General features: G+C 36.9%; 1 protein-coding gene across 5 annotated transcripts in view; it reads left to right on the forward strand.

The window, feature by feature from the left end:
* Positions 1–16,432, forward strand: part of INSC (INSC spindle orientation adaptor protein) — a 123,090-nt gene that overhangs the window by 45,198 nt on the left and 61,460 nt on the right. The window lies entirely within an intron of this gene.

Here is a 16,432-nt window from a genome sequence, read left to right on the forward strand (position 1 = left end):
GATTTCTGAGCTCATATAAACCCTAAGGGATTTGGAGTGATGGAGTGAAATGCATACAGGAGTTTAATATTAAGCTGAAATGTGATTGTTAGCAGTGCCAGTTGATTCTTTTTGCTCCTTACAGTATTTTAGAGAATGTGATGAAGTGTGTGTGTGTGTGTATATATATATATGTGTTACTTTATTTAGGGCAATATGCCTAAAGGACTATAGACATGCAATCTTGTTTTTAAAGAAAAAAACCTTTTATTATGTTGCATGTATAGACCGTTCTTCAGGTATTTGAATTTTGTGTCTTGCCTTTTGTGGATACTTTATTGTTGAAGTTATTCCAGGGGTACAATGGAAATATAGAAAGCATCTACATCAAGAACATAATATTCTGTCCGACTAAAGTTATTGGAAATATTTTTCCACTATCTTAAATGGCATCAGGACTGAGCTCAGAATAAAGATTAGACAGGAGCAAAACAGGGGAAAACTGACAAGATAAAATATCAAATGAAAAAGAGGAGAACTAGGAAATGATATCAAAGTAGATGGAGGTTATTCAATGGATGTCAAGATAGTTGAAAGCAACCTTTTGGGAAGTGCTACAGAGCAAAAATGTCTTGTTCAGTATCAGCTGTGCACACATAAATGTTTGATTTTGGAATTTCCCTACTTTGCATTTTGAAATGAACTTTGTAGATTCAATTTGAAACACATGATGCAGGAAGTTACTTTACTGCAGCAATGAAAAATTATTTTTGATACTACTTATGCAAGAAGGATAAATTGATTTGGCTTTTCTGTAGTTTAAAAATAAATAAATTGAAAAGTAAAGAATGTTACACGTTTATGAATCTATGGTTTCTAACTAGCCAGAAAGCAAACATTCACAGTGTGATATTCCATCACATTTTTCACTTTTGAAAGCAGCATTTTTAAAAAAAAAGTTCACAAAATAAAGGAAAAAGTATCATTGTGCATCGGTGGCACAAACCAGAGATCCCTGATCTTGAATTCTGCAATCACTGGCCCAGAACTCAAGCATGGCCTGTAAGTCAGCCTGCAGACAACTATGGCTCCCTTACTCGGTTCAGAGCACAAAGTGTACTGCTAACTGGGAGAACTTAATGGTAGCTTTTAACTCTATCTGTTGTCTCCTAACACCCAGGCCTGTCAGTAGTCACCACACTGGCAATGAACAGAGTGGTCTGTGACCTCTCTTGAGAGTACTGCCAAATTATGGCCAGAAAGCCTCAGATATCCTCATCACAGAAGATTTCTACCTTCTTTGCCCTTGTAGCATAGCCAAGAAGCTTTGAAAAAGTAGCCAGAATGTTACCGTTTTTGGTGTATTTTTTTTTTGAATCATGTGAATATCATTAGAATTAGATTTTTATTATATTGGAATTAGAATTGTATCATCTTCATTGAGGGGAAGCAGTTTATATGTGAAGAGGATGATCTTCATTCAGCATGTGAAATTAGTGTTAATGACTGTTCACTAATTCATCTTTGATTTCAGAGATTTAAATAAATGATAGAATTGAGGAATAACTTGGAAATATATTTCATGAGATTCTTTCCAAACCCTCTTCTGCTTGCAGCAGGCTATCTCTTCCTGTTTCTTCCCTTTTTTTCTTTTATGTTGATACCTTTCATGTATCTGTAGACTGGTTTTCCAAACTTTGATCAAATTGATTTTGATGTATTATGTGTCAGTCAATTTCCTTCTGGGATAAATGTGGGGAGGGGGGGAAGCAAATGGCAGGAAAATGATGGAATTGGGAAGCAGTAAAATCAGCTTAATGATACCTATTCAGCTTGTCCTTATTTGTCAGCATCCCAAAGTAAGGGAGCCATAGTTGTCTGCAGGCTGACTTACAGGCCATGCTTGAATTCTGGGCCAGTGATTGCAGAATTCAAGACCAGAGATTTCTGGTTTGTGCCACTGATGCAAAATGATACTTTTTCCTTTATTTTGTGAACTTTTTTTTTTAAATGCCACTTTCAAAATTAATTCACTTAAATTCAATTACTAAGGCTAACATTTTCAGTATAAAATCTGACATGCTGGCCTATCTTCAAGGTTTAAAGGATGAGACCTTGGCAATGACCTAGTGAATATCACAAGCATCCAGCCTGCGGTAGTCAAGAGTCTTTTATTCACAGGTCTTTAAGTTGGGTTCCCAATCTTGAAAATATCATTGAAGTCCTCAGGCTTCCATATTTCAAGTAACAATATTTGTATAATATCTTCTTATAGTCCAGTGCACCCAGTGGGAAGTCAGGATGGATAAATATGACAGAGCAATGTCTCTTCATAAACCTTTTTTTTGACAGAAACTTCTCTCAATAATGATTGAGGCATAAAGCTTATTTTTCCACCTAATTTAAAAGCAAACAAAATTTTCTGAAGCCTGTCAGAGCTTTCCGTGACACAGTTATGATGTGGAGAGGTAAGGGCTAGGTTTATGTTGTGAGAATGAATCAGGAAGTGATTAGATCAGAACACTCCCGGTTTTGCTGGGTAGAGACTCTAACCTCATATTGCTCTTGGCTAAAGTACCAGGAACAACCTGGAAAGAAATAAGTGTACTACTGCCAGGGGAAAATAAGATATTTAGTTCTCCAAGCATCTTGTTCTGCTCTGAAGGTCTGGAATAGCACTGAATGTTCTCCATGGTTCAACTGCTGGGTGAGAGGTTGACCTCAGTAATTTTGAAATTTTGAAAAAGTATCTTTTCCTTGGTAAAGTGTGAAGACCGTCCAACTGAGTAAACTGCTGCACAGCTGCCCTGATGTAAAAGAGGGAGCGGTGAGAACAATTGCGTTTCAAAGTGTGCATTGGGCTCAGCCTTGTTCTACTGTAATTCCAGTTGCTGCAAATGCTTGGCCCTCAGCAAATGCTCAATTTGAGCATTTTTACTGCTTAAATTAACATCTCAATATCAATTTACACACCTCTTCAATTGATCCCACAGTGAAAAGATTTGAATTTGGATTTTTAATTTAAATCACTGCTGTGACTGAGAAGCACGGACCTTGCGTGTCGTTTGCTCCAGCTCCTTAGTTTGGGTTGCATGAACCAATCCTCCACAGCCCACCCACTGAACACCTTCCACACGGAGGGCCTGCACACCATCAGGACACCCGCCTCATAGGGCAGAGCAGTGTAGCATCCAAGGGTAGATGTGCCAGAAGACCACGTGTGAAGCAAGTTTGCAGGCACGCAGCATCACCAGTGCTTTGTGTGTGCTATAAGGACTATGGCAGCAGGGGTGAAAGCTAAAGCAGACTGACAGTTGCTTTGTCTGCAGTAGGGTCGGAGCTGTACTGCTGTTACATCCACTCTCAGCCTTTGCTAGTGCCAGGTAGGATGAATCAGGCCCCATGTCTTCATGAGGTGAGAAACTCGAGTAATAAAGCTTTATTACCCTCTTTATAATGGTAGACAAGAGTTCAAGCCATTTCTCCTGTTATCTTTGTGAACTTTCCAGCATCTAAAGATGAAACTGCTCTCTGCTTATAAATTAAACTTCAGTGTGTGTATGCATGTGCTTGTGGGAGAAACAGGGAAGGTCTTTGGACAGTTCTGATGTTCTTTTTCAATTAAAATTTAGGACAGCACTTGGCTATCTGCTTTTTTAATTTGATACAACTAGGGATGTGTATGATATACATTCAGTACATGTTCTATTCATAGTGCAGTAACACAGAAAATTTGGTTTTATTCTTCTAGCAAATCTGTGCAGGATCTCGTGTCTCCAGAAAGAGACTGTATTTGGAAGAAATAAAAAGGGTTCCATATGCTTCAAAATCTTATTGCCATTCTCTGTCTATCCTCTCTACTTCTACCTTTTGTGGGAATTTGAGTGATCCATTCTCTTTGAGGGTTAGAAATTATTTTTTACATATAACTATTTCTCCTGCTGTCCCCCAGTGTGTCTCAAGGAATTCTCTTGCATCGCTGCTATTTCCATTTTGTATATATGATGCTTTTGACAATGACACTTGAGCTGAGGTTTTCTCAGAATTGCTTACAAAGACGGGTTACAAAGAAAAACAAAACTGTGGGGAGGTTGTCCCTCCATTTCTATTAGCTTTGTGTATACTTGGTGTCATGTCACTCTTTCTCCCTCTACTCAGCATTTCATCTGGACCATCCCTCACTGTGTGTTGTGGTAAAACTATGCTTACATGGAGGCCCATCTGAAGAACTTAACACTTCATGCCTCTACACTGATTATCTGTTTCATACTCTAGAGAAATGCCTTTGGCAAATAAGATCACCTAGGCATTAAATAAATCAGGAAAGAAAAAACTGATAACCTGGAACATGCATAATATTTCACAAAGGTAATACAGGAATCATATGTGCTTTCTGCAGGTATATTAACCTTAGTTTTATTTGAACCTATATATAGCCTTCAATCACTCTTGTGCTGGAGTACAGCAGTGCTTAAGGACCAAATTAGGTCCTTACTTAATCTATAACTAGGAGTGTGGTTAGTGATGTTTTATATCTCAAAGAGCTTTAACAGTGAAAACAGCCCATTATTGTCAGAGGTCTGTATACATTCCTGCAGCTTGTTAGGACAAGTTTTTCTACAGATTAGCTAATTTACTATGGTTACATAAGAGAACACATGCTAGGATTTCAGGCATTCTTTTATGTTGGAAATAGTCGAACTTTTTTGCTAATAGGCTGTGAAGTGATGCTGATATTTGCCTTAATGCTATTCTCCAAACTTTTTTTTTCTGGGTGTCTGTGAAGCTGTGGTGCCCAGAATGCTGTCACTCTCAGGCACCTTGCAAGGGGCAGGCAGGCAGTACACTGAGTCACGTACTACTGAAGAGGTGGTTGAAGGGTATCCTAGCTAATAGTAGTGTTACCCAGAGATTATTTAGCATGATCTAGAGAATTCCTTTGAGAACCTCTCTTCTGCACTGTTCTCAAGAAATACGAAGGTAGAAAGTTCAATGAATCTTGTAGGTAGTCATAAGATGATTATTTCACAACACCTTAGGTCTGCAAATAAAATGAAGGGCAATAAGAAGGTGTGTAGGACTGTTTATCAAGTCTTTGCATTTGTTTTTCTCTAAGATGAAGTTGTGCACCAAATTAACAGGAATGCTGAATACAGTTGGCTGAGATGGTTCTTCTGTTTGAATATCTGAGATTTCAAATGTATTCGTTTTACCTCTGCATAGTGTTCCTTCTCTATTTCACTCAAGTATTTGAAACCAGCAGAGGAAGATCTTCTCTTCTCCCAGGTAGCTTCTATTTCCTAGAAATATCCCTTGAAGTGGGGATTTGAGCCTAAGTTCTGTATAAATGCCCTAATATCTTTCTGGATAAACATGTATATATGTATTGATAGGTAAATGGTTCCAGCAGAATCTGCTGCATGCAACTAACATTAGAACAGCAAATAGCTAGTGGTTGAATAGGAAGTTAAAATGTGTTAAAGGAAGCACTTTGTGGTCAGGGTTGGGAGATATTTGGAAGATACAGATGGAAGATATTTAATGTTTTCACTGATTCGATTAGAGGAGTAAGTTTGCACCATGTAGCATCGATTTTTTTTTTTTTTTTTTTTCACTTCTACATAGAGAATTGAATGTAATTTAAAAGTGGGAAATCACAGTGAGCTATTATTGTTTTGCTTGTGCCTTCTATCACACTGTTTCTAATGCCTGTTTTTTGACCAGCCTTAAATAGGTTCATTGGCATTTCTTTTCTGCTGTCTACTGAAAATGTGCTGTCTTCAGCTTTTGTGCATAGCAGTACTGAGAATCAGGAAAGCAGGGGCACTTTCTGGTTTGGTTTGTGGTGTGTGTGTGGGTTTAATGCCTGTTTTATTGGTAACAAAGAACAGAGATGCCTGTCAGTGCCTTCTGAAGAGCACATCTATTTAGATTATTAATTTCTAGAATATATTGAAGAGAAATGGTGTATCATTCCCAAAATGGGAATTGCATAATTGGTTCTTGTCTCCTGATTTCAGGAGAAAGGTTCAATTGCTTTGTTTTTTATGGATAATCTCCAGTCTAATAATGAATTTAACTAAATAAAACTTCTGTGGGAAAGCGACACTGGAGAGAGAAACTCCATCTTCCTTCAAGTTAGAGATGGCCCCAAACCCACAGTTTTGATCCTGTTTCAAATGTTTTCAGATTTAGGATCTGGATTTGAGGGCACTGTTTGAGTTCTTTCATAAACAGGTGTCAGGTGAGAGGTGGAATCTGAATTGCACAGCTTTTGGCTTGCAGTCTGTGCCAAGTTAATGCTGAGATTTCTGTCTGATTTTGTTGCATCAATGGCAGTTATAGGAAAGTACATTCTGCTTGGGAACCGATAGACCTTGAGAAACTATTAAGCATGTGCTTTGAAAATTTTATGAAGTCATGAAAATCCTTTAATAAAGCTATATTGACTTATTTTTGCACTCTGGGGAACAGTAGAACATAGAAAACTGGATCTACTTGCATTTGCTTCTTGATACAGTGAAGTCAGTTATCTTATTTTCTGGTTATATGATGGCAGCAGGAAAGGATTGTTAATCAGACACTTGACAAATACAGTTTTTTTCCTTCCTCTGAAGACTTTACTATCATAATAGTCTGACAAAGAGAAAGTAACAGAGAATATTCAATGAATAAGCCACTTATTTTTTGTGTATCAGACATGTATTTCCCACTTGTGAGGAAGTTCTGTTATCCCACAGTGATTTATATGAAGAAAATTTCTTTAGCTAAGGCTGGTGGAATATTTCCTTGCTTCAATTTCTGATATATTTTTCACATTCAATTTGCTTGCTCTACTGTGAGGTACCATAAAGCATTATAGCAGGACAAAAACCTAGTTCCACTTATCCTTTAATTGTTTTTTAATGCAAAATACTGTACTCACATAAAATACCCATTTATTTATATTTAGTGCCAGAGGCTAATTCATGGAACCTGGGATGTATTATTGCAAAACAATGGTGTTCACTACACTTTGTCACTCCTCTTATCTGTTTCCCAGGTTCCTTTCATGGCCAGTAAGAGTTTATTAATGCTAAATAAATAATTAAGAAGGGATAATTGACTTATTTTTGTACAATGATACCAGAATGATGCTTTTTTTCTGGAAAATGTAATTGTTCTGTTTTTAATGCACTGCAGAATGTGGAGCCTGCATTCCCTTATGAATCATGGATAACTCATTTGTGCCAGAGATTCACTGATGGTGACCCAAACCCTACTCTCACTAAATGAAGAGGAATAAATAGATATGCTGTTTCATCCTACTCACTAAGAAGGGGGGAAAAGAGATCTTTTTTCTGTCTTCTCTTGTTGTCATCATTTGTAATATTCTCTTAGTCCCTGTAAAAGCTGCCTGGTTCTATCCTCCATGGTACATAAGTTTTTTCAGTCGCTCCCTTCTGATGATACAGATTGGCACCTGTGCAACGGGGCCCTTGTCAGCAAGATTTGCTGTCTCCTTTACTCCTCTTTTACATCTGAGATTACACGAATGAATTATTTCCAAGGAATGAGCAATCTGTGGGACTCCTAACCACCCATCTTTACTTCACCAGGAAACCAGGCTGTCATTGTTTCCTCACCTCATCCAGCATTTTGAAGAACCCTCCTGAACTCTTGTCTTTTTCAGCTCTTTGAATCCAATTGCTTTGGATTTTATATTTTAATGAGACTGTTCTAACTCAGGCATTCTTCACATTTCAGCTGTTGTCCCTCATTCAAAAGCAACACATGGTAGTAAAAATAACCACTCATTTCCTTTCTCTTTTTGCTGTTTAGCCTTCAGAACTCCTCTCAGGATTTCTTTGAAAAACTTAGATTTTTGCCTTTCTTCACTATATGTGTTAGGGAAGCTCCAATCAACATCAGAATGCTGTGCACAATGCTCAGTGCAAAACCAAGAAAGTATCACTTTGTATGCTAAATGTAGGAAAGAGAGTCTAGCAGGAGAGAAGGATGCCAGGAGGTGACAAAACTTGTTGCAATATTAGTAGGAAAGCAAAGAGTGAATTTTGAATTTCTACTCAAGAGTCTGTCCACTAGACTGCTGCTCTGAGTAAATTTATTGTGGCTGGAGGGCCACACAACCTTTAAGTAATTCAGAAAATATAAGTCTGGCTGTGTACAGCAAGTGGAGTGCAAATATCTCCTGCTTCTGCTTGGCTCAGGGGTCTCTCTCTGGCAACTGGAGCAGTGGATACATAAGCAGAAAGAATAAAATAGTATCAGCAGAAGGAGGGAAAGGGAAGAGAAATCAGAATTTTGAAGTACATTAAAAAGGCAGCAGTGAAACAGGGTCTTTTCCAATTAGATCAGAGCCTTAGACATAATCTGTTGTTTGGGATGGATGTAGCGTGTAGAGAAGGGAAATGTCATACTCTGTGTGCATACACACACACACACAGAGTAATTGGTGTTACTGTACCCTAATTTGGAGCACAAGGAAGGGTCCAGATGGGGAGGCTAACACAGCAGGTCTGTGTTTATTAAATAGCATTTTAAGATGTGATTTGACTATCTAGGACTCTAGTCTAGTATATACTATCAGTTATGCTTTTTCCAGTGAGACTTCTGTTCAGGAAAGCAGTTTAATACGTATGAATACTACCTGAATTGAATAACCATGCAGATTAAAAGGAAAGAAGATAAGGTATGCTTACTCTACGTAATTAGCAAGGAGTAGATATTAAACGCAGTCATAGTACCCTGATTGAACAAAGACTTAATTTTCACTGCAGACAGGAATGTTAACTACCTAATTTTGCTCTGCCACTTGCATGGAAAGAGAAAGAAACATATCTGAGGGAAAAGCAAAACACAACTCAATCTACAAAAGGCAGGAAAATGACTCTAGGCTGCTGAACTTGCTAGCAAAATTTTGTAGCGACTTCAAGTGGAAAGTAGCAAAACATATTGCTTATATCTAAGGAGCGAGAGAGGGTGGAATAAGAGATAACTGGAAAGGAAAAGGAAAAGAGGAGAAATTCAGGAAAAATTCTAGTGAAGGGTAGCTAAAGGTTTGGAATTAAATGAGATGCCAAAACATGAACCTGCCAAAGACGCATTGTACTGAATAACCTGCTATCCTTCTCTAATAAGGTAATTTTGTTTTCCCTGTTTTCCCTTTTAAGAAAAGAAAGCCAGTGGAGATTACACACGTCGTACTTTACTAGTAAATATAGAAAACAGTAGCTATTAGATAAAGGGCAAAATGGGAAAGGGTAATGGCAAGGGTTATTTCTGAAAGCATAGAAACAGAAGTAGACTTCAAGTATTGAAGAAAAAGGATGAGTAACAGATCTCAAGGTACACATTTAGGGGCTGAGGAAAACAAAGGCTGCAACAATTTGTAGCTCATTTGATGGAAAAAAAATTAGGAGAAGAACCTATGTATACTCATTCATAATGAGATGACTGTGACTGCGTTTGCCAGTAAAATGTGGTGATCAAGGCAGCAAGATCAGTTCTAGACTGCATGAAATGAGATATTCCTGTTGGAGATAAGGGTGTACTAATGTCATTGCGCAAGTTACTGTGAGACTTCATTTGCTATCAAGCATGATAACAAATCTTCCAGTAAAAAATGAATTTTTCAGCAGTTACATATCTACTAGGCTGTTTAGGACAGGGGGGATGGAAAGCGATGTAGTTTCATAAAAGAAACCTAGAGAGTTTTGCTAGTTAAGTCTTGTAAAGCAGAAGCTGAGAGCGTGTGTTTGCATTCTAGAAATGCCTTGGAAGGTAAACTATCATTTAAAAGGAAAGATGAAGAGAGATGGGAATGAACTGGCTCTTAAGAAATTTAGATCAGAAATAAGAAATTTCTAACCTTCAGAGCAGTGTGATTCTAGAATAGCCACTTAACAGAACACTTTTGAGCCCACAATAAATCATTTTTAGAGCTGATCTTTTAAGCTGTTTATAAACATTATCTGATGTGATTGCTTCTGGTATCAGAAGAGTGGATTTGATGATGTAAGATTTCATTTTCAGTTCTCTGCCTTCTACAGAAGTATATAAGCATGTGCTCAAATATCAAATGTCTGATTTGAAATTGCTTTCTTATTTGAATGAGACTACTTAAGGTATCTTTTTACCAACTTATGCTGATATTTGTGACACTGTGTTTCTAGTTTTTGTCTTTTTAACTTGTCTGTTAAAGGGTTAATGTTCTAACCTTAGAAAAGCCAACACCAGGTTATCCTTTTCTTACCCCTTTTTTGACAGTTTTAGCTAGAGCTGCTGTGTAATAGATGTGACTGAGGGTCCCCAAATTTCTGTAGTTTCCTGAGTGATACTGATCTCATAACTCCCTGTAAAATGGTTGTTGCTTCCTTCATTAAGTAATCCAGGCTTTACTTAACCAGCAGGGTTAGGACCTTAAATGAGTAAATAGTAAAAGGTGAAAGGCTAATGGTGGTGCTCATAATGCATGTCATAACGCCTTTGAAAAAGGCAGAGAGAGCTGTACTGTTTGTTATTAAACTACAAATTAAGGCAGATTTGGACAAAGAAGAAAAAAATATTCAATGAGGCACTGTTTTCATGGACTCTCATGTTAGTCTCCCAATTAGTCCTTGCTTGTGATTGTGTGTCTGAGCATTTCCATGGTCTATGGCCACAAATTATTTCCAGTGTTGTTTTTCTCTTTCTCTCTTCCATTTCTATTTCCCTCTCCCTGCTAGGTGTTTACAAGGACTTCTCTCTTACAGCATATTGTTCTTATAAGGCTATGAGGAATATTGTCTGCTGCAATTGCAAGTGTAGCTTCAGCATCAGGAAGCAGTGAACTGGAATGAACTCTCTGGTTAATACCTTGAGCACATTCTCTCCTTCTGATGGCCTTGTTGACTTTTCTGTCACACAATGCAGGAAACACACCCAGCTAATTACGGTAGTGAGAACTTTATGTGTATTCAGTAATTAACAATTTAAATGTATGCTGATGAAAACATCCCTTCAAGATTATCAACATACTTCAGTCACCAAGTTGGCCTTAAAGTCCTGAAAGAAGCTGTAAAAATGTTCTGAGTAGATCTGCCTTGTGATGTTCCATGAGGTGGTGCTGTTCTGCTTACACTGGGCTAAATACTGTCCAATGTCATGGGTTCTGTCACTGTGCACAAAGCTGAGACCCCTCAGGTCTGGTATCTTATTTTTCAGAAAAACTATAACCGTTTCATGTTTTTGCAAGAACCAGGCTGTCATTTGCAAAGAGAACAAGAGTGGTGGGATCTTGCCTCTACAGCACTGCTTTTGTCTGTGCATTGGAATATAGTTTCTTATTTCAGAACCTAACCTCAGATGGATAGAATGGCTGCTTCATTCACCCCATCAGAGAAATTTTCCTGAGGAATGAAGGGAATCTGCTTACTCACTGCAGAACAAATGATCAAGTAACATACTGAACAAAAAACTAATATTCTTCACAAAGATTGGTCAGCAGATTTTTTTTTTTTACTTCATGTATAACTCCTCTGTCTATCTCACACTGATATTTTTAAAATATCATTAAAAATGAACAAGAGCTGATCCAAGAGAGAATTCATTGAATGGTCTTATCCTAAATTTTTTTGTGCAGAGCACAAAACTTCTATGTGGTTTAGCTAAGTGTGAAATCTCAGCCCAGAGAACACCTAGGCCACTGTAGCTCATGGATTGCATACCACTACTGAAATGAACTTGCAGAGGAAAGCAGAGTTTAGGTGGTGATTTTCCTGCTGAAAATGGGTTATCTCTGACCTTCAATGAGTAAGACTCTTTTACACACAGACCGAATAAAAAAGGCCAATATTGAAAAAATTACTCCATCACAGAGTTCCACTTGCAGAATTCCATAAGTTCACCTTCATTTCTAGTTTTACCAGTGGTCAAAGCGAGACGAAAAAAATACAATCATGTCAGTAACTCATGCCAACACATTTGGGTGAAAGGATCTAGGAGCAGTGGATTTATATTAGCAGTCCCCCACCCCCAATTCAACATGGATGAACTCTCAATCAGCAGGGCCTGTGGGAGAGCATTTTCCTCCCTGTCTACCATAATGTCCAAATTGTAGAGTGGCTAAAGTTGCCTGCTTCTAAGTCTGGTGGATTTCTCAAGTTAGAGCAAAGCCCATCAAGTCTGGTCTGAGTCCATAACTGTTTACTATGAATATACCAATATCACAGGGTTCACCGAACTAATTGGTTTTGGAAATTTTAGTCGGTTTACTAGTTTATAATGACACTACAAATGCAATAGTATTCATTACAAGTATGACTTAATAATACTACACAAACATAAATTCAACAGACACATTTTAGTTGGTGATCATTGAGACACTATTAGCATACTGTTTGTTCAGCTTTGCCTGTAAACAGGCCAATTAGTAGCCGTATACTGTCATTAACTTGCTGATAGCAGGGTTTATTTAGCATTTTCCTGTCAGGAAATCATATTTTCTTTTACTGCTGTCTTTACTTTCTGTGAACTCAGTGGCTTTTATGCTTGTTGGGACAGCTCTGTTTTAGCAATTTAATGTACCAGATACAAAGTAAAAAGTCACAAAACCAGTTTGAACTATTCTTTTTGCCTTCTCACTACCCCTTCAATTGACAGAGACTGAAAAGGACCTGGCCCTACTTAAACTCTAACCATGTAAAGAAAATGATAGATGATAAGTTTATCCCAGAATTTACATAAACTAATCAGCAAGCTGAATTGGTCTGTGATGTTATATTGTGTCTTCATTATGTTCTGTAGTGTGCCAGTAATTCTGGGATGGTATAATATTTCCAGACATTTTTAGAGGGGCAACTTACAGTGAGGATTTCTCAGAAAAACATAAAGATCTGAGAAGAACATCGGTGCAGCACTTTAAATGATTTATGTGGCCTTTTATATAGGTGCAGTGCAGCTATAGTTAATTTGCACTTCATACGTTGTATATTACAAGTGTTTATAGTGTTTTTACTTTCCTTATAGACATTTCTATATTGGTAAATGTGTAAGATTTCACAAAATGCAGTAGCCTGACCATAAATGTTTAGTTCTAAGTTTCACAAGCTGGTCTTCATTTGATCTCCCTGCAGAAGTTGGATGGATGCTTAACAAGGCACAAGCTATTTGTGGTTTTAACGTATATTCTCTATAGTAGCACTGATTTTGAGGAGGCTGGTGGTTTGAGCAATTCCATTATCCCAGATTGCAGATGACAAACTGAATTTGATGGTACTGAAGTTTTGGTAAATGGTGAGGAGGGACCAGTGTTGGCTTCAGGTCAGGTGAAGAGACTCATAGGTACCAGTTACCAGAAAAAGAGCAGTATTGAGCTATCCCTAGTCAACATAACAGTTAATTTACAACCACTGTTGTAATATGTTTGTATTTTGCTTGTGATCTTTGAGTAATTCTGGTTTTGTTACCACTATCTATTTATTTATTCTGTCCATTGACATGCTGCTTCCTGAAGCTGGTAGCAATGCCTCTATTACTTCTGCTGCGTTTCTTTGTGGTTTAAACCTACTCCTAAATTAAATGGAAACGTTAAAACGTAGAAGGGTGATCGATGCTGGCAAACAGAGTTCTGCCTTCCACAATACACTTTTCCTTAGAATGTTTTGTTTTGAGAAACATTTCAGGGCTGTAGCTTGCATTATCTGTTACTGACTTAATTTGGGAAATTGTTAGACTTTCATGATTGAGTAATCATTGAGGCAAAATACTATTTTAATATAGCCTGTTAATATTTCTGAAATCTAGGAACTAACTAGTTTTTATCAGCCTTTTCTCACCATTCAAATAACTCATACTAAAATCATTTGTCTAGTGAAGTTGGATTGCTGATGTCCAATTGGAAAAGAAGAATGTAAATTCAAGGAGAAAAAAAAAGAACACAGTGCAAATCATCTGTCTAATCTTTCAGCTTGTTACATCCATTACAAATACCAAATACTCATAGAACTCTATTACATTAGGAATGATCTATAAAGCAAGTGTGTTCACTTAAAAATCAGGAATCTGATTCTTAGCTACCTTAAAGCTCTTCTGTATCTTCTAAATTTTTGCTAAAATCAGTGCAAATACAGTATCAAGGCTTTTTTATGAAAGTAATATTGTGTAAAGCAACTTGAGGATAAATAAGAGCCGTCTCTATGGCTCTTCACAAAATCCTTCAGCTAAGAGTTGAGTTCTGCTGTCCATTGTATTGATGTAGTAACTGGCCCTGGGTATATTGGGTACCTATGAATAATTTTGAAGAGATGAATTACAAAAAAATTAGAGATGATTTATGTTCAAAGAGGGAGCTAAATCCATTCAAGAAGTTGTTTGTTGCCAATTAATTACCTACCACTAATTAGAATAATAAATTTGAGCACCGTTGTAAGACTTGGCATTGACTTTCACCATAGGCTTATCTGGAAGCTGTGCTAAATGCTATCATTAGGATTGGTAATAAATCTGTCATAATAGGTGAAAATGTATAAAAAGACTAAGAAGCTTTGAAAACATAATTTGACTGAGCAGAAGTCTTTACACTTTATAAATATGACTACTGGAATTATTCACATGAATTGATCAGCTCAGACTTCAAGACAATGTTATAAAGCATGAAACTTTTGCACTTAGTGAAACTCAGTGCTAAAATGGAGGTATAACTCTCTTTCATTATAACATTTGCAATTTAAAAAAGAAGTGTATGTGCTGCCAGAAAAATTGTAGTAAAGAGCTCCAAGCTGGAAGTTTTAAACAAATGGTTTAGTTATTAATTCTTCACTTGCATATTCATGTAGCACCAACATGAGATAGAGCAACCCTTTTGATGTCAATCCCTCTTGTCTATCCTAAAGACTTTGTGATTCATTAGTTAACAAACTATTTGCTAGATGATAGAAAATAGCAAAAAAGGATAAATACTGGTAACAGAACTCTGAATATGATATGCCTCTTTTTAGAAACTTAAAATGGGATTTTTTTTTTATGTAAGTCTTTCTCCAGGATGAAATTTCCCTGCAATGTGTTATATAGTGGAGAAACATCTGTATGAAACAAGATCTGAGCATCTTTTGAAACAATATACTTTTAGCATGCTGTTGCTCCAAGTTGGTCTCAGCCAGTGACATCAAATGATTTTGTCAAAATAACACAATTTTTAAGAGACTGTTTTTGGGCAAGCACACTAAGAATTCAAAGTATTTGAATTGCTAGTTACTCAAGTTCAGTTGAGTGCTCTTGAAAACTTCATCAAATATTTTACAACCTCAATTAAAATAGAATGACTTTGAAGAAATGCTGGAGAGTTTCTTTTGAATTTTTATTTTGCACTGAATTATTTTTACTGCTATTTTTACATGAAATGCTGCTTTTATAGCATAGAGTCTAGATAAATGGCTTTTTTGTCAATATGCCATGACTTCCTAAACTCAGAAATTTTAACTGGTGGGGAACTATTGTCTATATACATCAGGATCTCTGCCAGCTACTAAGCTACTGTTGCTCAATTAAACAGAACGGGGGCAAATCACATCAGTAAGGTCCCTTATGCTCAAACCAATCTTGCTGAATGTATTTAACCACCTGAACAACAGTTATAATAGCAGGACAACAACGCTTCCTGCTGATGCAAAACCGCTCAGGTTAATTTAAAATAATTTGCAAACACCAAAAGTCTCACAATACTGAGTTACTGAAATGTAAAATGCTAGAAGAAATTATATGCTGATGAACATAAAGTAGCACATGTGAGGAGGGGAAGGGGACTGAAGAACAGTCTCTTTCATCATACATATACAATAACAAACTTTAAATTATGTACTCATGGAAAATACTCTAATATCAAAAATTAGATTTTCTGGAAGGTAAAAACGAAACAGCTCTCTGGAAAACACTTAAGTGAAAGAAAAATTTAATTCTGGGAATTCTTGGAAAATAGGAATAGTGCAGAATATGTCATTCAAATGTATAAATCCATAATTTACCTGAATATTTGATATTGCATGCTGTTCTTGCCATCATATTTTAGGACTTCAGAAAACTAGAAAAGCCTTTTTGAAAAAGTGGGGAAAGTAAGTGGGTTGTTAGAGGGGTGGAATCATTTCTGTATGGTGAGAGACTAGATAGACATTTTCTCCACCTTGGAAACGAGATAACTGAGGGAAGGGTAGAGCAAATAAAATAATGAATTACATGAAAAGCGTGAATGTGGAACTGTCATTTCAGTATCTCTTAGCATACAGGAACTAAAGAGCTTGTGTTAATACCTCCAGGCAGCAAGTTTAAAGCAAACAGTAAGAAACACTTTTTCATACAAAAAATAATCAAACAATGTGAGACACTGTCACTAGATGTTGTAAAGGCCAAAAGTTTAACTGAGTTCAAAAAGGGATTAATGGCTACTTTCGTTTCATGAATTGTAAAAACATCCTGCTCA

The sequence above is a fragment of the Strix uralensis genome, chromosome 15 (genome assembly GCF_047716275.1).
Source record: "Strix uralensis isolate ZFMK-TIS-50842 chromosome 15, bStrUra1, whole genome shotgun sequence".
In the NCBI taxonomy this organism is placed as follows: Eukaryota; Metazoa; Chordata; class Aves; order Strigiformes; family Strigidae; genus Strix; species Strix uralensis.